The sequence below is a fragment of the Cupressus sempervirens genome, chromosome 8, assembly GCF_028749045.1.
Source record: "Cupressus sempervirens isolate cs-2001-9-10 chromosome 8, ASM2874904v1, whole genome shotgun sequence".
In the NCBI taxonomy this organism is placed as follows: domain Eukaryota; kingdom Viridiplantae; phylum Streptophyta; class Pinopsida; order Cupressales; family Cupressaceae; genus Cupressus; species Cupressus sempervirens.
The window spans coordinates 313,276,839-313,302,337 of NC_143125.1; positions in this window are offsets into that span (position 1 = coordinate 313,276,839).

A 25,499-nucleotide genomic window follows, 5' to 3' on the forward strand; every position below is an offset into this window, starting at 1 on the left:
ATTAAAACTTAAAAAAAGATTTAAAAAAATAGAAATGTTTATGCTAATCTCAACTTAGGGTGTTTAGACCCTTTCAATAACAAGTATAAATACAAGGCCAACTGCCATTTATAATAACAAGTTAATATAATTCATGTAATCAAAACCATCTTAGGGTTATATGTATTTAGAAGAATCTAAACCCTTAACATCAAATGCCTATAAGCTATACTGAAAACAAATCCAATGCATTAATTCAATCCCTTCTCATTCACACATAAGAAAATAATGACAAGTTCCAAATACATACAACATATTAACATACAAATGTATTTGCAATGTCAAGTTAAACATACAATATATAACTTTCTTTCCTATACATACAAACACAAAATGCAGTTTACAATGAGTTAGAAACATAATAAACATAATCGATACCCAATCAACATGCAAATATATATGCTAGTTTTCAAATCATAAAATCCTAAGTAACCTTCAATGCTAATAAAATAGTTCTGAACAGAAAATACGTTCAGCATAAGTCTTGTGTTCCAAAGGACAATAATATAACCAAATTCTACAAAAATAAAAACATAACATATGAAAGGAACTTATAACAACAAAGTCCTGATATGTAGAAAAACTGAAGTAGTGGTCAGGCATGACATCATAGTAGGATGAAACACACAAACCTCAAGAACCCAAGGTTAACCTATAATTTCCACCTCAAGAGCCCAATACAACATCATGGAACACCTTGGGAATACACTAGCCCAAATCTTCATCTTGGATCTTCTTCACACAAGCCCACTTCATTAAGAGATCTTAAATAATACCCTCCATGGATCTCATGTTCTCACTAACATAAATACCACTAAATTAAAAAATATTGTAGGACACCTATCTATACCATCTGCTCTATCTTTCAAGCCATTTGACATTCCTACAATAGAGCCATATCATATTCTTCCACTTTGCAAAGTAGTTATGGTCTCCAATTTTTTTTTTTATCAAAAGAGTTAGATAGATAATCGTTTGACCCTCAACTTGTGCACTCTAAAACTCATTAAGGAGACATGGTATACTAAGACTGACATCCTGGATGAATTAATCAAAATTAATACATATGATAACCTTGAAAGAACATCAGAAAGAACCATCAAATTACCTATCAAAGTTGGTCTAAACCTACCATTTAACATCCTCCTTGGTCAACCTTGGATTCATCTAATGAATGTTGTTCCATCTACATATCATCATATATGAAAATTTTTCATCAAGGCACTAAGGTAACCATCCATGTTGATCTAGAACCCTTGAACTATTATAATATATTAGAAGAATCTTACAACAATTATTATCTCAGGATTGATATTGGCATTGCCACCAGTACATTTGAGCCCTTTCTATGATGGATGACCGTCATAATTTTGATGTCTACCTTTCAACCAAGCAACACAATCTCATATCACACTTTTGTCATTGGTCATTCTGATGGTGATGGTATTCATCATTTTTGAAATGGTAAACATTGTCAGAACCTTGAGGGAAAATGGCCCTAGGAGCTTGTTGTAAATTATATTTACTATTGCAATTGTGATGTCATTGTAATAATAATACTATATAACTAACTGATGGTTTCCAAAGTGCTCTGACAATATGCCATTGGTGTTTCTTAGGTGGCATCTTAATTATGATAGTAATGCTATACAATTGACATAAGAGTTGTTAGAGAAGTTCCAATAGTTAGTCATTAGTCATTATTAGGGTGGCATTGTAATTGTGATGTAACTGTGATAGTAATGTTGTACAACTAATAGAAGGGTTGTTAGAGAGTTCCAACAGTTAGTCATCAATCCTTCCTAGGGTGGCATTGTAATTGTGATGAACTGCTATAGTTTTAAAATAAAAAATTATTAGAAAACCTCCTCAAAATTATCTCATCACTAATTAGAGAAAATGATATATAAATCCTGCCCCCCAAACATTATACAATACATGAATGAGTCAAATTTTTATATAAATGAACTCATTCATTTCCTTTTTTCAACAATGAGAAAGGTATAAAAACTCAAATATTTACAAGTATACTTTATTTCATGTTCACATTATGTCAAATACCTCTTTGAATTATTTCTTTAACAACTCCCATGACTATATTGAATGTTTCATAGGAATGATCTTCCCATCAAGATATATTACAAACTCCTCCATAGAATCTAAAGTCCTCATATTTGGTAAACCAAGTATAACTTTTGGATTATTTGAATTATGTTGCATCATCTCTATTGTAGGGGATACATATGACTATAATTATAGTAGATTAATAACCCTCTTTTATTGTTATATTCCTATAAGTACTTTCTATTATATGTGATCATTTTCACTTTTACACTATATTATTTTGCAAAGCTTGTGATGGGATGAAATATTTCAACTAAAGCATCAAGTTCCATTTGTGTGTCATCTCCACTTGTCTCCAAATCCTTAGTAAACTCATAATATTTGATACTTTTTTCAATAATTTACTCATCTCCTTTAGTGTGGCCTTACCTAATCCACAATTTTAGAAAGTATCTTCTTGTCTTTGGAAATTGTCACCATCAACTTTCAATAGTCCTTTTCTTCTAATAATTTATCTCAAACATATTCATTGCATAAATCTCCAAGTTAAGAATTTGACTAGGAATGGTCTTTATCAATGTATCCATTTGATCATTCATGGTTTCATCAATGTCACACTCCGCATGTGGAACTAAGTTTTCGATAACATATCTAGCTTCTTTTACTAGACTATCCTTATTCTTCTATCCCTTTCTACCTTCAACTTCAACTTCTTAGATAACTTGAGTAATTCCTTACGATCCATCTTGGTATTATCAATAGTGGTTTGAGTGTTTTCTTCCCCTTCCTCCTCCTTTTCATCTTGAATAACCTAAATTATAAATTTTCTCACATGATAACATGACACTATATTTTTATATATAATTACCCATCTCAAATAAAAATAACAAATAAGTTCTACCCAAAAAATAATCACATGAACTATCTAACAAATTATTGTTGGAAATGGAAAGGAGTAATTGAGAGGGGAGGGGTGAATTAATTACCACAAAAAAAATCCAAAAGTCCCTTTAAGATATCAATACAATATAAAACCAATAACTTTCTATAACTTAGTTACCACTAAATATTCAGTTGTAACTCGGTTAACATTGAATATATTATTGTCACTTGGTTAGCACTGAACACGTAGATCTTAAAATGTTAAATTTGATTAAACTTTATTAGCTTAGTTGCAAAAAAATAAAGAAAATAACATGAACATATGAGACACCAAGATTTAATGTGGAAATCCAATTTGGGAAACCACCAATTGCAACTAGTTACTATTTTTCACTCTTTTGAAGTGAGCCCTATTAGGAGCCAACCCAGTTAAAGGTTACAAAACACACTGTTAGGTATGACCTTGTTAGAGGATTCAATTAACCCTATTAGGAGTGACCTTGTTAGAGGTCTTTAGACACTTCAATTTAGAAATTCCATCTTGTTAAAGGATTTACCAAATAACTGTTAGGCTAACTCTGTTAGGAGATTTGATTCACTGCTACAATTATTAGAGAGTAACAATGACTTGACCTAATTGTTGATGCAATTTTTTTTGCTGATTTTAGATATCTATTATAGCTTGAATACTTTATCCTCTTTGATCAAAATGTTCTTTGTAGCTCAGTCAACTTGGATACTCCGATATCCTTCCAATTCACTTCCTTAATTCATCTTCTTCAGTCTCATGCTTCACACTCTTCAGTGCTCAACTTGGCCTTATACTTATATGACTAATCTTGTAAAGTCAGCTTAAACATACTTTTAATCAAATAACTTTCATCCTTTAAGTCATCTTGAATTAACCAACAAATCTATCAGAATTAATATGTTGTTAGTTGGCTAACATAGAATTGAGTTCTTGGTCAACTCAAAGAAACTCTTCGTTAACTGATCCAACTTGATCAATACTAATTCTGAAATGACTTTCCTTTGGTAATTGAGTGAACTTGGTTAATACACTTTTTTCCTTCAATGCCTGAGTGAGCTCGATAAGAACTAACTTAGAACTTGATTATAACTAGAATGCTTGACATTTACAAGAAATTGTCTTCAATGTCCAAGTAAGCTCAGGAATCACTAAATTTCTTGTTAAAGCTTGACATTTCATGTAACATCAAAGATAATATACAATTGCATAATTATTTTCAACAATCTCCCTCTTTGGCATTGATGGCAATACAATATGTCATGTACAATGAAAACTTAGAGAAAAAAATAGAAGTATGGATAATATCCTTAGTTTCATTATGATTCTCATCTATGAGAACTCCCTCTATCAGTGAGAACTCCCTCTAATGTCAAACTCTTCCTCTAGAATGATTCTTTGATTTCTCTAACTGCAATTACTCCCTCTGATAGCAAACTCCCCCTCAATACAAATACAAAATTTCTCTAATATGACAACAAACTCTTCCTCTTTGACATCTCATGAAAAAGATAATAATTAATGGATATGCCATATACTTGATGTACTAATTCATATGAAATCTTCTTTGACAATACTGCATCAACTTGTCTGATATTCAAAATACTTGGTTGATGCATCACTTAAATCTGATTAGTGAGCTTCAGATAGAAGAACGACCCCTAGATTACCTCTTCGATACAAAAATGCATCCTTAGGTAATGACTTGGTGAATATGTTTGCAATTTGGTGCTTTGTATTCACATATTCCAATCTCACCTCCTTTTCTTGCTCTATTTCTCTCAGAAAATGATACTTTATTGCAATGTGCTTTGTCTTGGTATGCATCACAAGATTCTTGAATATATTAATTAAACTAGTGTTATCACACAAGATAACTATTAGATCCTTGATTTCTTCCTTCATACCTAACAATAATTGCTTGAACCAAATATTGTTGGAACAATTAACTGTTGCTGCAACATATTATGCTTCCGATGTGAACTAAGCGATACAATTATGTTTCTTACTTTTCCAAGACACTAGAATCTTTCCAAGATTGAATTCTCCACCACTAGTGTTTTTCCTATCATCAATACTTCTTGTCCAGTCAACATCAGTGAAGGCTTTCAATTCAATGTTTCCTCCTTTCTTATACCATAGACCATAATCTTTAGTACCTTTTAGATACCTCTTAATTTTTTTTATCGTCATCATATCATTTTCCTTTGGATTAGTAGGGAATGTTGCCACCATACCAACTGCTAATGCAATATCAGGTCTTGTGTATACCACATATTGAAGTTTTCCAATCATTGATTTGTATGTAGTTTGATCTACCTCTTTGGAATCATCATTTTTGGAAATCTTATGTCTAGTAGACATAGGTGTTCCAACTGGTTTGGAATCTTCCATTCCAAATTTATTCAATATCTCCTTTATCTGTAACTTGAATTCTTCTGATTGAGACTTGGTTAGAACTATTTCTAACTTGGTTACACTAGCTGCAAGTAGGTCTCCTCTATCTAAGACTTGGTTTCCACTGTTTGAGCTAGCAAACATGTAGTCTCATTGAAGTCTGGGTAAAAAAACTTACCTTTTGTTTGATTGCCAGTTCTGACTAGATTTCTTTTCTTATCCATCAACTTGGCCTTTCCATTCATGAATTCTACCTTATCCAATATTGTTCAACTATGCCACACTAAGTAGATTGTGTTTCATTCCTTCAACCCAATAAGAATTATCACATCTGAGTTCATTAGTCAATGTAAGGAAACATTTTCCTTTTACATAACAAGGTTCATAATTTCCAAATTTGACACTTCCACCATCAGAATGTTCCAAGTGCTCTAATTTAGATTTATCACCAGTCATATGGTGAGAAAAACCACTATCTATAATCAATGTTTCATTCTTGTTAATATGAGAAATGAGGGCCATTTTATCATTTTCATCATTTGATTCATATTTTACAACAATGTAAACCATTTCATCTTCATCACTACTATTAGAGTCTTTAGCCATGTAACAAGATTTCTCACCTTTAACCTTTTAGTTTTTGTAGCTTTTGAAATTTTTTTGCCTTTGTACTTGTCATGCTTCTTTTCTTCTTTTCCTTCATTTTTTGGACACCTTACAGTAATGTGGCCAACTTCTTCACAAGAAAAATAGATTAGAGGTATTTTAACTTTGTACTTTCCTTTTCCTTTAGGGAATCTTCTTGCAAACATGGCTTTAATGACTTCAAGATCATCATCAAAATTGTCTTCATCTTCACTATTAGACTTTTTGCTTTTAGATTTTCCACCTTTCTTCTTGAGTGATAATTTATCTTGAAATACAAACTCAATGCTACCGGAGTTAGGAATATAATTATCAAAGCTATCTAAATGAAAGGCTACCAACCTTCCACTAGTGCATCCAAAGTTATATCATTTTTAGGATCACATCTCATCTCTTGAATAGCTAGCACTCTAATTGCAAAAACATGAAGAAGAATTTTGAGTACTTTGTTGACTACTATCGCATCACCTATTTTCCCTCTTGAGGCTCTAATTGTACTTACACTTGCTTTGATTCTTTCACTATATTGTGCAATGTTTTCATCTTCTCTTATTTTCATATGATCAAACTGACTTCATAGACTTTCTGCCTTAGCTCTCGTCACATTTTCATCTCCTCCATAGATATATTTCAGCTTGTTCCAAATTTCATGAGTAGTAGGACAATTTTTGATTTCATCAAATTCAACATAATTGAGAGTAGAGACAATGTCAATCATCATTATGTTATGATTTTTCTTTTCCATAATTTGATCCATAGACAAAGGTCCAATAGGTGCCACATATTTGTTATCTAGATATTTTAGGTCCATGTCTCCAATGGTTTCCAAATATATCTTCATGATTTCCTTCCATGCTTGGAAGCTATCTCTATTCATCTTAAGAATCTCCTTTCTGTAAGACATCTTGATCTTTAGCTTAGGTCCTTGAAACTTTATCTGCAAGCACTAATGCTTTGATACCAATTGTTGGAAATGGAAAGGAGTAATTGAGAGGGGAGGGGTGAATCAATTACCACAAAAATAAGTCCAAAATTCCTTTTAATATGTCAACACAATATAAAGCCAATAACTTGTTATAACTCAGTTAACACTAAATATTCTATTGTAACTTGGTTAATACTAAATATATTATCATCACTTGGTTAGCACTAAACATGGAGATCTTAAGATATGAAATATGATCAAAATTTATTAAGTTAGTTATAGAAACATAAAGAAAATAACATGAACACATGAGACACCAAGATTTAACATGGAAACCCAATTTGGGAAAATCGCCAATTGCAACTAGTTAATGTTTTTCACTCTTCTGAAGTGAGTTTTGTTAGGAGCTAACCTGGTTAAAGGTTACAAAACACGCTATTAGGTATGACCCTATTAGAGGATTTAATTCACCCTATTAGAAGTGGCATTATTAGAGGTCTTCAAACACTTCAATCAAAAAATTCCACCTTGTTAGAGGCTTTACCAAATAGCTATTAAGATAACTCTGTTAGGAGATTTGATTCACCACTACAATTATTAGAGAGTAACAATGACTTGACCTAATTGATGATGTAATTATCTTTGCTGATTTTAGATCTCTATTCTAGATTGAATACTTGACCCTCTTTGATCAAAATATTATTTGCATCTCAGTCAACTTGGATACTCTAATATCCTTCCAATTCGATTCCTTAGTTCATCTTCTTTAGTCCTGTGCTTTAGACTCTTCAATCCTCAACTTGACCTTATACTTATATGAATAATCTTGTCATGTTAGCTTGAATATACTCTTAATAAAAAAAATTCATCACTTAAGTTGTCTTGAATTAACCAATAAATTTATTAGACTCAGTATGCTATCAGTCAGCTAATATAGAGTTGAGTACTCGCTCAACTCAGAGAAACTCTTTGTTAACCAACCCAACTTAGTCAATAATGATTCTAAATTGAATTTTCTTTTGTAACTAAGTGAACTTGGTTAACACAAGATCTGCCTTCGATGCCTAAGTGAGCTCGGTAATAACTAACTCTGAACTTGGTTATAACTAGAATGCTCAACATACATTAAACACTATCTTCAATGCCTAAGTGAGCTTGAAAATCACTGACATTCTCAGTAAGGCTTGAAATCTTCTATAAAATCAAAGAAAACATACAATTACCTAATTTTTTGAGCAATTATAACATAAAATATACTATTTAAATGAATCTATGAATGATAATAATATACCTAGATTGACATGCACGTCATCATCAACTTTAACATAGAAATCAACATCCCATTTAGTGAGTGTTGTAGAGAAATTGATCTTGGTATTCTTCAGAGCTGATGGTAGCCTTCAACATGTTCAAGTCTAAGGAAGTCATTATGCTTTACATCTTCTTCTTCAACTGCACAATCCAAAATGCCACCTAGTGTAGCATTGCGGTCAATCACAAACCTTATCACTGTCCCCTCCTACTCCTCCAACTTCTTCATCTCTGCTCCTACCATTTCCATTTCTCATTTCCATTTTATTCATGAGCTTCAAAGAAGACATAGTAATATTTTAAAAAAAGCTATGATTTTTACAAATGTTTTAATTGAGTATAATTTTTGACCTTGTGGCATCGAAGTCTGTTGGACAGAATCACATCATTTTCTACTGCTAAAAGAAGTGTTGATTCCCACCAAAATAAATTATTTTTTGGTAGAAGATTTATTTGTTTTCTCCACTCCATTCATCTTCATTCTACTCACAACTTTTTTTGCTCCTAATTCCATTTCTAGTGAAGATATTGTTTTGTCTAATGACCTTTATCACTCATATCCATTTGTATACTTTAGATTTTTTAAAAAGAATCTTAAAACTATCCATTACAATACTACTCATCCCAATAAATTCAGCTAATTTAAACTTCTCATATATTTATATATCTTAGATGATAACACCATAGTTCAATCTAGCATTATAAGATGGGTTTTATAAGTTAATGTTTCAAAAAGAAATTTGTTTTTGAGTTTATTTGAAATAATTTCAGATGACAAAACAAATAAAGCTAAAAGCATATTATTTAGTCATAATATCATTCTTGGTAAAATTTTCCAAATGAAAAGAATTATTTATTTCAATTTCTAGTAATGAACAAGAAACTTATTGAATGGCTTGATGAGTCTTGGAAACTTCTCTCATTATTACCTTGCTTTTGCCAATTTTAGGTCTCTGGTTGCATGCATGCAATCATCACCTTACATCATAAATTCTCTAAAGCATTCACATTATAAAAATTCTCATGTTCTTTCATTACATTTTGACCTAAACAAAAAATTCTAAACAACTAATCTAAAATGGGTCTTATTAAAAAATCTATTATAAATTCAAATAATGTATCTAAACAAATCAAAACTTAAAAGCTATGATTTAAACTTATCTCATCTCATACATATATTGATAAACAAAAATACCCATCTTGTCATGGTCATGTGAATAGTCTTGGGGGAGTGTTGAAATCATCATCCACTTTTTAAAGTTGCCAACTTCATTGCAAAGGTGTAACATAACCAAGTTGGGTTTAGGAGAACACAATTTATCTGATGATTGTAATGCTTTAAAGTTAAAAATATATTGCAAAAAGAAGAGAATTATGAGTAGTGAAAAAGCTAACTTATAGTCTATTGGGAAATGATGTTTGAGGGAAAGTGTGGAATGAGGATCGAGCCAATCATAAGCTTTGATATGAATAGAGACATATAAAATCTTTTTGAATAGTGTCATGTTAGCATGGTCATGTAGTGGAATAACAGTTGAAGTTGGCAGGAAAAATATGCCGATGGAGAAAGAGGGAGATTCAATAACTCGAATATATGTGATAGGTGGAGTCCATGTTGTTCTTGTTCTTGGAGAATGTCTATTGTTTCGTCTTCTCTTATTGGTTCCCATGTTGATGTAACACATGTTATTGTGCTGCTCTATTTCTATTATCCTTCTCTCCTTGAAACAAACATCCAAAATCCTTATTGTCTCTATAGTATGTACCACTCATGTTTGTCAACTCATTTTTAATCTTGTATTGTAATTCATTTTGTATTCTATACAATAATAACATCAAAACTATTATGATTTTAAAATTTTCAAGGAAGACTCTTACTACTATTTCTCTACAAAATATTCATACTCATGTGGATATGTGTGACAAAATATAATAAAAAAAGGTTCAAAACTTGCAAAGTGACATTATTTTCCCATCTTTTGGTGCATGTCCTTTATATCTAGCTTCACTCCCTCACACCCAAAATAAGAGTATGCCACTCTAAATTGAGAATGTATGTGTAGATGCATTCCATATGCATGGACAATAGGTTGAGCTGAAAAAATGCACCATGCTTACATTTTTTAATAGGTACATCTATAAGTTTTTTAATTTATAGACCATCATGAATGTTAGAACTTTGGTTTCTATGGCCAAGATAATATCCTCAACAAGCCAACAAATAAAAAGTCTCAATTTTCTTGCATGTTGAGGACATTACCCTCCCCTATAAGAGTCAAAGTTCTAATGTTCGTGATGCTCTATAACTTAAAAGGCCTAATTAAAGACCTCTAACAAAAATGCAAACTTGTTGCATTTTCAACTCCACTTGATTTCCTATGCACATAAATTGAGATTTCATATTAAACTAGGGCTTCTTTTTGCATTGCCTAAAACCAAGATGTTGGCATAGTTAACATCTAAAATTAGCACCATATTTACTACTGCGTTCCTATTAAAATACAAGTAAAAAAAATAGATTCAATTTACCCTCATCTAGATATTTACCATTAAATATTTAATGTTGTCAATTTATTTACTACTATATTCCTATAGAAATACAAGTAAAAAAAAAACCTTCAATTGACCCTACTCCAAATATTTACCATTAAAAATTTAATGTTGTCAATTTATTTACTACTAAATTCCTATAGTGAATCATTTTATAGAATGCCTCAAAGAAATATGGTCTCGTGGCAAGCCATGAGTGTGGGATATGCAAAAAAAATACATGCACAAGTATATCCACATGCTTGAAAAAATATATACATTGGAGATGAACATGCATGAAAATATAGGACACTCCTAGATGTATTGCCTAAAATAGTTAGATTCCTAGGTGGAGTTACAAAATTGTCATGCAATCATAGGTTAATGTTGAGCTTCACTTGGTTTTGAGAATAGTTTAATATTCTCTACTAATCAAATCTATCCACATGAAGGTGGAAGCTCATTTGGCCCTAACCTCCCCCACCTTCCCTTAACATCACTCTAAATTCCCTACTAACATCTAAAATCCATTCACTCATTCATCTATTTATAAAATGTAACATTTATGAATGATCACAAGATAACATTCATTAACACATAAGATTCATTAGAATTCATTAACATGCAACATTCATCAATATTTATTAACAAATTATATAGTTCATGAAAATTCAATAACACATAATTAAAACATCAAGATTTATACATTAGTCATTATCAAATAAATTACATAAATGAGAACCATTTGTTTTTGTCTTTTTCTTTTTTCTATTTCCCTGAATTGTTGTAGAGGCATATCCATGCCATCATCATTATTTCTTCTTGCTCATGCACATGATATCACTGTCCTTTGCAAAAGTAGGTCCTTTGCAATAAAAAATAAAAGGGTTAAATTAAAAACATATTATCATAATTGGGGTTAAATAAAAAAAATATTATCATAATTATTACAATTACTTTAGTACTTTAAAGAACATAAGTGTGGTGCTCTTTACCTTGTCCAACCACATCATTTTGCCCGATGGCTTGAACCTCAACACACTCATCAAGAATAACCTCTACATCCCCTTCAGCTATGATACAAAATGTTTTACTAATCTCAACACATATTATAATTAAATTTGTATTACTATACCAAATTCAATATAAAATGTTAATTTGTATTAATAATTTAGCAATCAAAATTCAAATAGAAAATGTATACCTTGAGTACTACAATGCACATTCAAATTGACACCTCCATGATGCTTGGATGGTGTATCAAGATGGGTAGGTTGTATTCCAATATAAATAATTAGTGCATTTATCAATAATATATACATATAAATACACGACAAATACTAAGACTTGTTAATCATTCACTTTAATAAATATAAATATTTTCACTTTAAAGTTTTAAAAAAATATATAATCATTGTTTCCTTACTTAAAATAAATATATTTACTTTATGTTGGAACTAAACATCAAATATAGTAATTGGTAAAGTATTAAATTTGAAATTGTATAACCTTGTTTGTAGGCTATTTTCTTGTCCTCTTCAGAAATATTTTTTTTACTCGAAGCCTTAAATTTTTTCTCGGTATCATGAATTTTTTTTGTATTGATTGCAATTTATAAATATTTGCATATGGTTTTTCATTTACTAATACTTACAACTCGTGCAACAAGTTTTGAATATCCACCTGAGTGGAGCTTGTGTTGCCCGTTCTTTTTTTCTTGCTTCTATTGTCTTTGATGTGTCAGGAAACCTATGTGAAGTTTGAAATATGTTATATCACATAAGTAAAAATAGTAATTAGTACATAATTTAATTTTTAAGATTATGACATACATTCTTTCATCGGGTGGTAGTGTTTCCCACTATGTCTTGTGCTTCTCTTAATGACATCCCTTTTAAGATTATCCCACTCATTAAAAGGAACATAGGGGGTCACTTGTAATAAGGGTTGCATTCTATTTGGGACATGTAGTTGTCCCTAATATACTTTAATTCTTGGACCACTTTTTCAATGAGCCCAAGTCTTTGAAAGATGTTGGGTCCAAAAAGTTTTGTCAAAGAGTTAATGAGTTTAGCCTTTAACTATTTATATTATAATTGCCACCTTTTAAGAAAAAATAAAATTATATTCAAAAATTAAGTGAAGATAACTTTTAATATACTTGAAGAAATGGATTGAAGTAAATCTGATCTAGCAATAAAATCAAAATATCATACCATGTGTATAAGGTCAACCTGAATATGCGCAAACATTCATCATTAAGTTTTGAATAAAATAGATTATTCCCTGAAAAATAATAATTAGATTATTAGTTATTGCAAGGGACTACATAGGGGGTTAGTGAATTAGATTATGAGTATAAGATTGTATAGCAAAAGAAAGGATCAATCTTTAAAGTACCTAGAAGTTGGGCTACTCTCACAAGAAGTCCATCTTCAATGCTCACAAGCAATTGGTCATAATTCTATATTGTTCATGTACATCTAACATAGATACATCCAAGAATATCTTCATCACCTCTTGCATAAAATGAATCCAATATTAATAATGGTCCCTAAGAAAGAATAGTTCAAGTGAAATAAACACATGAAAATGAGAGAGAAAATGAGGAATCTATGTACTGGTAGCCATTGTCATCACATCTGTAGCCATGCTATGTGTTGTTGACATTGTAATTAGAATTTCCTCTACAATTCTGCTTCTCATAGAAGGCATTGTACTCAACATAGGATTAATGCTAGGTGCTAAAAAATAATATTGTTAGAGAATAAAAGAATATGGACAACCATGGACATGGTTGTTAGAGCTATTAAAAGAAAATTGTTCAAGAAAAACACAAGTAGAGGATAGAGCATGTGATGTACTTGAACCACTTGAAGTATCCACATCTGGGGCATGACCCTTTAAAGTATTATACATCCTTTGTAAAAATATCACATAGGCATTTTAGTTACTGACATAAATAAAAGAGTATACTATAAAAACCATTATTGAACTTTTATTTTGATTAATAATTACATTAATAATTACTATATAATTATAAACTAGGCGCATCAACTCATCCTCTCTTATCAGTATTTCAAGAGTTTGATGTTGATTTGATGTCAATTGATCTAATTCTCTTGGTAGTGTATGAATGAAGTTTTGCAGTGCAACCACTAGATCAACAACTGATGCAAAATCAACAATGAATGGACCCTGCTCATCTCATGGCTCCTCATAGACTGCTTGTTCCTTTCCCATTTTATGATCAACACTCATTTGTGAGAACAATATTATTAGCACTATATTTAAAATCAATCCAAAATACTAGTTAAGAATAAAACATAATAAAAAATATGCATTAAGATTTTTCTTGTATCTAATTTGTACAAAAACATTGAGTTTTATCTATTAGGAGGAAGAAGTCCCATGAGAACCATCATCGTCGTACATATCATGTGGTTGTTGATCCATACCATAGCCTTGTATTTCAAAAAAATATTGAGACATGGTAAAACACATGTATTCTTATTCTAAGTTACATTGAATAATAGACAATTATTAGAATGATTAAATTAAAAGAAGAGATATTTTTTTATTTTTAAACAATTTTAAATCATGTACATATTCATTTTTCTATTTAATACATAATAGTAGAAAATTTAGCAATTTTTTTGATAATTTAATGGTGTATTGGAGTCATTAATTGGAGTTGATTTAAATGGTGCATAGTACATACCACCTCATCCATGATAGTGGCTTTGTTTGTATCTGTGAAATTCAAATTGTAATCAATAAGAAGTTCTTCATCTCCACATATTGATTTTATCGCACATATAAATATGTAATTTCTCTCGTGCACCTAAAATATGTTATTGGGTTTCTTCTCAGTTGACACAAGTCATTACTATTTATAAAATTTGCAATACTTCTTGATGCTTTTGGCCTTTTGTCAATGTATATAGCTACTATTTTACTTTGTTCACTGGCCTTTTTTTGTATACAATTTTCCATGAGTGCATACCTACACATACTTTTTTTTTTTTAATCTAACAATATGCATCCAATTATTGTAATCATAACAAGGCCTGCCATGCTCCATCAATTCAAAAACTTTGGTGTAAGAGACCTTTATTCCATCCATGGAAAATAGGCCCAAACCATATAATGAGGATGGTGTTATGTGATATATCCTCTCTCTAACACAAAAATTAAATTTTATTGGAGGAATTTGATAGGGAACCCATTATTTCTATAGATGTTTATACCTAAAGGGCACCTTGGAGTTGTATTTTCTCTCATCATCATAAGAACATGACCTCCCTTGAGAAAGGACAAATTTCATGCATTTATTGAATTTCTTTCTAATATTTTGACCTTGAGTTGATCTTCTTGATTTAAACATACTAAATGTCTCATTTTATTCTTCCATTCCTACATTTTTCTCATTGGAGGAAGACAAATTTGACAAATACCTATTTGTTGGTACCTACACTCCATGAAATGAGAGAGATAGGTGGAAATGAGAGAGATATTTTAAAAATGTAAAGATATGAATCTCTATGGGGTGTATTGACTTGTATTTGACAATCCATGAGACTGTATGAGATACTCATGGAAGGGGTTTGGGGCTTTGCATATGTAAATAAATTGTCTTATGTTAGCTAAAAAAGTCATGATACATATACTCAAAATCACATAGTAGATAATATAAAAAATATGTAGTCATCATAATCATTATATTTTTTGTATTCCTTACCTTTATGTTATCAACTAAGAAGTTGGGTCGATGATGTTGTAGTCAAATACCTATTTCCATCAAAAGTAGAAGCATTAGATAATAAAATAAACATGAAATCAACATCAATAATAAATATATACTTATAAGGAAAGAGCCTACAACACAATGGTAAATTGTGAGCCTCTTATCTGAGAGGTCTTGGGTTCGACTCTACACAAGCTTAATAAATAATAATAATTAATCACATCACATAATAATAATGAATCTTGGCTTCAACCTCTTACTAATAAAAAAAATAAAAATGTACTTATCACATATGAATTATAAATATTAAAAGGTACATCACAAGTTTATTAGATTAATCATTGATCTATCAAGAACTCAATATTGAATAACATATGCATTAATCACATAACTATAAATTTTATTCATGTAATTGATATTATTCTTCATCCATCTCACCATCAACATCATCATCATTATCAACATCATCATCACCACTATTGTCATCATTGTTAGCATCATCATCATCATCATCATCATCATCATCAGTAGTAGCATCTTTGTCTTCTTCTTCTTCAAGAAAATTTGCATCAAGAACACCATTGCCTAACTCTTGATCGTGATCATTATCTATATCATCTTCCACTTCTTCCTCTTCCTCGGTATTTTCTTCTTCCATCAAATTATACTTTATCAATCTTCCCCTTGGATATGTATAACAAAAAATAACCAACCCAATTTATGTGAAACCTCTGAGTAAAGTACTTGCTTACATTGTCTTGGAAGAACATAAGGCTCATCCCTAACTAGCTCAAACAACCTTGTATTAATCATTGGAAAGCCATTGTTATGTTTAATAATAGTTCTAATAGGATCATTTTGATTGAGTCATAGTATATACCATTTGACGATGAAGAGAACTAATTTGAGGGAATTAAAGTCATAGTCTAGTATATCAACCAAAATGCCATAGTATTGATTTTGAGACTCTAATTGATGTAAGTCATTTCTAGATGAATATTAGTCACCTAGAAGACAACACTTATCCCAAAATTACAAGTTCTCTTCGTGTCATCCAAATTTTTGATGCAAAATTTATAACCATTGCATAAAATAGCCTTGTGGTGTTTCACCTACAATAATGTCAAACATTTATAAATTATTGCATCATGAGTTGAAAAACATACAATTGATTAACAAAATTATAAGTACCTTGAGATCTCTTAAACCATATGCTAAATGTATTTCATTTTGTGTAACTTTGGGATCTCCATTATGATAAGTTTTTTTAACCAATGAAGACATGAATTCCCATTTAAATCTATGACCAAAATGTTGACATCGTTCAATCCATATCACCATCCAATCTTTGATTACTTGCAATAAATAAATGTATTGCATCCCACTTTATAGAAATTATACAAAAGTAAATAGATGACTTACAATAGATTTATTTTTGAGATTAATAATTAATTAACTACAATAACATCTCATAATTTATTACCTTTCACTTTCCTCAATTTACCGCTCAACACTAAGTATTCCCCTTAAAAAAAATTAATGGAGTCGAGATTCCAAATGTGATCTATATGGGTCTTTGCTATAAAATTAGGATTATATTGAGTAAAGTATACCATAATATAGTATATCATATATCCCTCAACTATAGAACCCTAGGGATGTTCTCTTTACCAAACCAAACCCTTCAAAAATTTCAAGTGCCTATCAACCATCCACATTGACCTAGTATGTATAGGTCCACACAATTAAATCTCCTCAACTTGGTGTATGAGGTAGTGTTCTTGTGCATTGAAAAAGTTGAAGATAATTTTTTTTTCATTTAACACATTGGTTGAGGAATTCTTTTCTTCTGATAGTTTATATATTCTTTATGGATTCTTTAAATGACAACCACCTGCAAGGGATTCAAGACACAAAATCATATAAAGATGAAACTTTACAATATATTACTTGTTTAATATTATTGTTTGATATATTGAATATACAGATCACTACTTACCTCATGTATTTTCCAAGATCATATATCACTTATTTAATATTATTGTCAAAGTTCTTTGGGAGCGATAGGGGTAGCACATGCTGCAACAATTGTAAACTGATCATTTCACTCTTTTCTAAGATAATACAATGAAAATTAAATGTAGTTTCACCAAATATATTATAAATACAAAAGACTATGAGTTACCTTGGTGAAAGTATGCCAATCATGCATTTTCAAACCTGGCTCAAATTCACTTTTGTTTGATATGAGATTGCTTATATTCGAAGAAAATCCTATAGGAAATTGAGTTTTTTGTATGACTTCGTTTATGGAATTACTTTGCTGCTTCATTAATAACCAAGGAAGAGCACTTGCATTAATCTAGTCTCCATTTCTCTTTGAATCGATGATATTTTTTATTTCCTGATTGAAATCATGAATGTTACTACAAATTTCACCTAAGTTTTTGTTTGTCATGTATTCCATCCAATATTTTTCATAGTGTCTATGTTACATTCTTTCCAATATGCATAGTATCAAACAAATGCATAATTTGTAGATACTCATCGTAGGGAAGCCTAATAAATTCTCTAGGATTACATTTTAGTCCCTTTGGAAGGTGGTTAGTGATACCTTGATGACCTTCATGATCATTAATAACATAATTAGCCAATAAAACATAATCTAAATACATAATTTCAAAACTTAAACCATTAGGTGAAATGGTATTACCTCAAATTATATTATATTCCAACTATCACAACTGAGGTGTCATTCTTCATGGCTTTGATGCAGTCTCTTCTTTCCCATTGAAAAAATATTTTTCTATACTTCGATAATTATGATTTCTGTGGAAGAAGTGCCTATCCTCATCAAACACCTACTTTCCTAAGATTTTGGAATGACAAGATTTCATCTTTGGACCACACATTGGACGTGCAAATTTTCCTTTTTTTTGAAGAACTACAAGATAATAATACAATTGGATTAAATATGTTAATTTTTAGAATTATCATGTAAAACTAGAGTTCACCATAACATACCAAAAAAATGTGTCAACCTTGGGGTATCATGAATTTTCCACACAAGAATTGCATGGAATTGAAATTTCCTTTGTCTAATTAATCTAGAGATGTCATACACAGTGAAAGAATTCCATAACACTAGCAACTCATCAATAAGAGGCACAATATATACATTCATATCTTTAACTTGGTACTTACCTAGTTGAATGAACAACAATATCAAATAATTATTGTGTCTATTTCACTCCAAGACTTATAATTACATGTAGATAACTAAATAACAGTAAAATATTAGGAATAATAATTGCCAACATAATGTGTTCCATCTTTATTGGCATCCATGGAGGAAGGTTATTGTTGATAATAAAAATAAGCCACATTAAGTAAATAGATCTCATCTCTACAAATGGATTGACACTGTATGTTTCTAGAGAAATCTTGAGATTTTAAGGTTCTTCTTTAATGCATGGGCACTTTTCCTCTATGTCCATAAATGTTGAACTATCTATAGACATTCAAATAATGTCATCTCAACTTCTATTGTGTGCATGGTAATCCATAAATTGTGCCAAGCTACTGCACCTGAATAATCATTTAAGATGAGTAATAATGGGATGTAACAAAGAACCTTAAAAGGCACCTTTTTTGTCATTTTATCATATTGATATCTTCTTGTATTACATTCAGGGCATTCTTTTTCATATTCATGTTCTTTATAATAAATAATATGATCTTTGGAACAAGCATCTATTTCTTGATACTCCATTCCAATATGTTTCATAGTGGCACATAATTCTCAGTATGAGAAAGGGAGAACATTTGATGTAGTAATAGAAACACACATATCAATCTACAACAAAAATATAAGTCATTAGTATAAACAATTTTAATGGTACATGTTTTACCTTTTCTAGACTATAATGATGTATATGAAAAACCTTAGCATAAGTGACATTTTTATGTTGGATAAACCATTCATAACCTTCAAATTCACCAACAACAATATAGAAAAGAGAAGAGTTAATTGGGAGCCTTCATAAAGTGTTGTGTTTTCCTTCTCAAGTAGAGGTATGTCATGGACGACCTCAATGTCATCCTCATCATAATCATCATCATCATTAGTAGTAGTAGAAACACCAGTACCAAATGTGTTATGGACCAATGCATTCATACCATCATCTTCAAATGTATTTTCAGATGCATGATCATCATCTTCCATGGGATCATGATCTTCAACTTCAATACTCACACCTCCATATTCCTTATATTCCTCCAAGATGTGGTGGTTTATATCACATATTAACCTAGGGAGATTGACCTATATAAAAATGATGATAATCAAACCCCCCTTCAATGTGATAATCAGAGCCCCCCTTCCATGGTTCATATCTATATTAATTGTGAAAACAATATGACAAAAAAATTACCAATAGATGATAATCAAACCCCTCTCAATGTGAGCATTGACCCTACAATGTCTCTTAGTTTTTTTGATTTTGATTCTTCTTGTCTTTAAGTCATTACAACTCTTACAAGGATAACATTTGTCATCTCCTTCTCTTTGAAAGTTAGAAAATAATCTAACCATTTTCTCCCTATTTTGATCAAATTCCCTTGTATTATTTGACATGATCCTTCTTCATAGGAATAACTTATGCTTATACGTTATTCAATTGGATGTACTTGCTAGATCTATCATTGATAACCATTTCACAATATACATTAACATTAGAGAGAAAACCTTGAAAACAAATTGGACATGGTGTACTTAATATTTATATCTACACATGTGATTTTGAAAAAAAAAAAATGGTGTACTTAATGTGTATATCTATAAAATAATTAGATATGTTGTAGTTAATGTTTATATCTGCACATATGGTTTTGGTAGAAAATGGTCACCCTATTTGCTTGTGGTATGAACTCTTTAGTTAGAAAAATTTAAGAGTTGTATTTCATATAACAACTCTTTATGTTTTTGGCTTTCAAATTGCACTAAAGAACAAAATAGAGTGGTCCTCAAAGGTATATGGGTACCAATAATGTGCAAGGTCATTTCAATGTCACAACTTGCATCATTTGTTCAATTCAACAATTGAAGTAGGTTCGTCTTAGAGATGTTTCTAATAAGGAGTGTTGTAATTTTGGGTGTTTGGCATTATAAACAATGACATTGGTGTAGGTCATGATCTATTAGGATCTTTGTATAGTTCTCTTACAACTATTTCTAATTTTCTAATTCCTACTAAACTTATCTAAACTTTTCTCTAATCACTAACTCAGTACCTATTAAATCTTAAACTAGGAATGCATTAACTCTAGCTTGGATCGAGTAGAGTTTTTTTTTTTATTGGTTCATGGAATTATTAACAACTTGAAGTTTAAAGATTAATATATTAACATTTTTGAAATTGATTCTACTCAATAAAATTCAAATTTAATCTACTGGATAGGATTCCAATCTAATCTAAGTTATTGTCGATAAAATATTTTTATGCTTGTAAAAAAATCAAAAGACTATTTTAAAGCCCACATATGAAAATGAATCTGAATTTCATTAACACACTCCAGTAAAGTTTCTATACATACTTAACTTTAATCATCATTAAAAACACTACTAAATCATTTAACATCTATTTTTTATCAAAACTTATAAAAACTGGGACTATTTTATAGATTGTTGAACATAATATGTAATAAAAATTATTATATTGAAAGTTACAATATAAAAAACTATGTATAACTAGATGTATGCTTGAAACTCAATTAAAATCACTTTAACTACTTATAATTTAATTCTCAAATCAAAAGCACTACTAAAATGCAAATAAATAAAATAAATGAACTCAAGATCACACCAATTTGGTCGAGTTAACCTTGTTCTTCCTTTGGTGTGATCCTTACAAAATAAATAAGATAAATTTTGAATATGCATTTGATTATTTTTCATAAGGATGTAAATTAGGGTTTGATTTACATAATGAAAATTAGAATACAAAATACTTGTTGAATAGACATTTTGACTAGCAAGTCGTAAAGGATATATAGGCATATGCTTTTATCTTGAAATTTAGAATACTATACTACATGCCTAGAAAGGTAACAAATACAAATAAAACTACTAGAATAGGATCTTCCAATTAAAATAAATCAATTCATCAATAGTAAAACTAGGAGATACAAAATAAATCAACAAAGCAAAGAAAAGCTATAAATGAAATTGAAGGTTGGAGCAATGAAGAGTCCCACATGGTTTCATTATTAATGAAACTATTCCACCTTTCAAAATAGATTTTCAAAACTAAAATTAAATTAAAAAATGAGGTAATAAGATAGATGTAAAATTACAAAGAAATGGTAATCTAAATATTCATTTAAATTTGAAAAGAATGTATTTATTATAAAACATTATTTTTTGTTATATCAATAATTTGATAGACAAAATGGAAATATAAGAAAACATATAAGCACTTAATCTACCTAGACACATAATAATGAAACAAGAGGCAAGAGTTTATTATGAAAAATATGAAGTATTTTAAAATTCAAAAGATTATGGTTGGCATTTTTTTCTCTCTTGTTGCCAATAATGTCCTCATGGTTGGTTTGACACATCCTTATTAATTACTTATATTCATATTACTTGGTCCAACCTTTACATTCTTTACTCTTGGTAAATGCATAGAGGTGCATATCCATGAAACTCTATCACTTTTATCCAATTATACATAATTGCTACTATAAATTGATAAGGTGCATCAAACCAAGGTGAATACATTATGATCAAAGAATGTTTGATCATTTGATCATCATCTATCATATTCTTGAATTGTGCTAAGCACATTCCTAACCCTTTTAATACTCCAAACTCTATTATTAGGATATATAGGCTCCATCACTATCAAGGGAATTGGAATAATTTAATCTCAACTTGCATTTCATTAGTACCATGTGTGACAAGTCATTCTATACATATCATGTGATACTTTTTATGAGCTTTTTCTCATATATTAACCTAATGTAAGGCAACTGAGGAATGATATTATACCTACCTCTACTACTATTGATTTATTGAATTTATCCCTTATGGGAAGCCTCTACAACAATTGATTTATGGAATTTAACCCTTATAAGAAGTTCTGACCTCCTTCAAGCTTCTATATATCTATCCATATGTTCTTTTAGATTATTTTCTCAGCATATACATTTTTCACAATTACAAGATGATTCTCTACTAATTTGTATGATTTGTCTTTTTCATATGAAACACCCTACACACTTTGGTGCATATGATCTTTGATCCATATATAAGGTATGATTACCCTTCTAAGTCCTTTTTATCCATTCATGTACTTCTCCCTTATCAAATGATCTTTTCCATTCACATACTTCTCTCTTATCTCACTTGGATCTTGGCTCATAACTAGTTTCTTTGGTTTGAGTTAGAAGTGTAAAGGACTTCTTCCTTTTGGTCATTTACCCTTAAGAATGACCATTTATCTTCTAAGTTTATTGTTGTAACTTTGGTAGTTTCATGATGAAAGGAATTTTGTCACAACATTCTCATTAAACTTTAAGGTTTAATCTGACCTATAACATGGTGACTTGGGTTTAACTGATTCTGCACTGCTAACTTGAGATATTATGATTTAATAGTAAAGATTTTGTAGAGATGAAGAGAGATTATTTATGATAGATGCGGGTATTAATTGTCATGTATAGATCTTCTTAGTGATTTACTTTAGACTTGAAGAATAAAAACGCAAGATAAAATTTTGGGTGTGTCTTGACAGCCATACAAGTTTGCAAAATATGAAGTTTAAATATTGCAAGAAACTTTGTTTGAAACTACTATGACTAGCATTAGTAATGAATTTAGAGTAATCTAGGTGGATGAAACTTCCTATTACATTCTTAGGTTAGATTATTACTACAACCCCATTCATATTTGTTATTCATAATGTTGCAAGAATGGGTTTGTATAATCCAAATGGATAAATATCTAAATTTGTTATGGAAAGGAGTCCAGATAGAACTTTTACAAATTCCTATAGAGAGAAGAAAATATTAAATTGATAACTTCCCATAATTCTTCCATAGCAGATCCCTAATTAGGAAGCTAGAGAAACATCCATTTAAGAGGAAAGAACTAAGAAACCAAGAAGAGTGTTCCATAAATAATAGCAATAATAGACTCTTTATTTGCTAAGATAACAAAAGGAAAAGCCATTTTAGTTTCATTCATTTAGATATTGCTATAAAGATATAAATCAATAACTAGCACAAAGATTAAAACAACTATAACTACCATACCTAGCTAGATGGGAATCTTGACATTGCCTTGAGAATGGCTCCACCTCTTCATGTGTGTAGCTTGATTTGGGGAAAAGGAGAAATGTGCCCTTCATTTTCTTTTTCTTCTTTTATAATATCATGGGTTTCAAAATAATGACGGCATATTATGAACCATTTGTATTACGATGGCATCGGGGACACTTCCAAAAAAAAGACATAAAACTCACACACAAATGATACTGTCATCACAAATTGGTGTCATAATTTGACCCCAAATGTTGTAGTGTGTCATTTCCAACTCTTCCAATACTTACCATGATCTACATACCATCCTCACCTCTACTTTATCCATGTCTAAGAACAACCATGAGGGATGTGGTGAATATAGCCTCATAGAATTATTTGCAATTTGTGCCTTGCCCCTTGACCCATGTACACAAGGGTGCCCATCACACCAAGAAAACAAAGAACACCACCCCTCAGCTCAAGCATATGGGAAAATGCACTTTTTTTCCAATGGAAAACTGAATGGTAAAGAAATGGCACCAAAATTAAGCACCTACCTATGCAAGGAACCACCTCCTAAGGGAAAAGATATCCTAAACTATCTGAAAGGAAAATATCCCCAATCCCATAAGCTTGTGATAGAATAATATGACTATCAAGGAGGTAGACTAGGCCAAAAAGAGTCATGCATCACATAACCTATAGAAGCATATAAAAGCATATGACAATACACATAAGAAAAGCCTTGGTTTTGGATTACCCACCACTAGGGGTACAATTAAGAATGGCCTTGCTTTCCTTAACATATAAAACAAGCTCATGGAAATCAAAAACATCCCAAAAGAAGTAGAAAAGAGATCATATGGTGATACATGATGAGTGCTAATGGTGCTTTGTTTCCATTAGCCTTTTACCTTTTACATCTCCTACTTCTTTGTCATGAAACTTCCTTTTTGCCAAATTATTGATAGGAAAGTAGAATATATAGTACTTCTCTAAAGATTGAAGAATGATCCCTAAAAGCCTAAAAGTTTTCAATTATATGAAAATGATATATTTTGATTGATGGTACTATAGGAACTAAGAATGCATGAATGGACATGGAACTAGCCAGCTAGTTGAAGAAGTAATTCAATAGCTGTAGTTTTGTTGTGTATTTTGGGCAATTTGTTTTGAATGTTTGAAATAGATCGATTAAGGGCCTTACGTTATATTAGCCAAGTTTGTTTGTAATTAAGTATTTGTGGCCATTGGCCAAAATTATAATCTAAACTCCTCTATTTTTAGGGTGAAGGCCATTGGCCATTATAGCTTAATTATTAGATTAGTTGAACATTTTGAACCTATATATGAAAATGTTAATCATAAGAAAATATGCATATAATATATGAAAAACTCTATTTAAAACTATCTCTGAAATTCTTGGTATTAAGAATGTGGAGTCTCTATAGCAACCGGGATTAGAATATCTCTCACCACATGAACTAGAGGAAGGCCCCCCTCTCAAGAAGCTTGATGAGATTATTTCAATTTGTGTTGTGAGTATTTAAGCATTGATTAATTGTATGTGTTTCTTAAGAATTTAATTATAGATTGAATTGAATGTTGGTATATGTTTTTTTTAA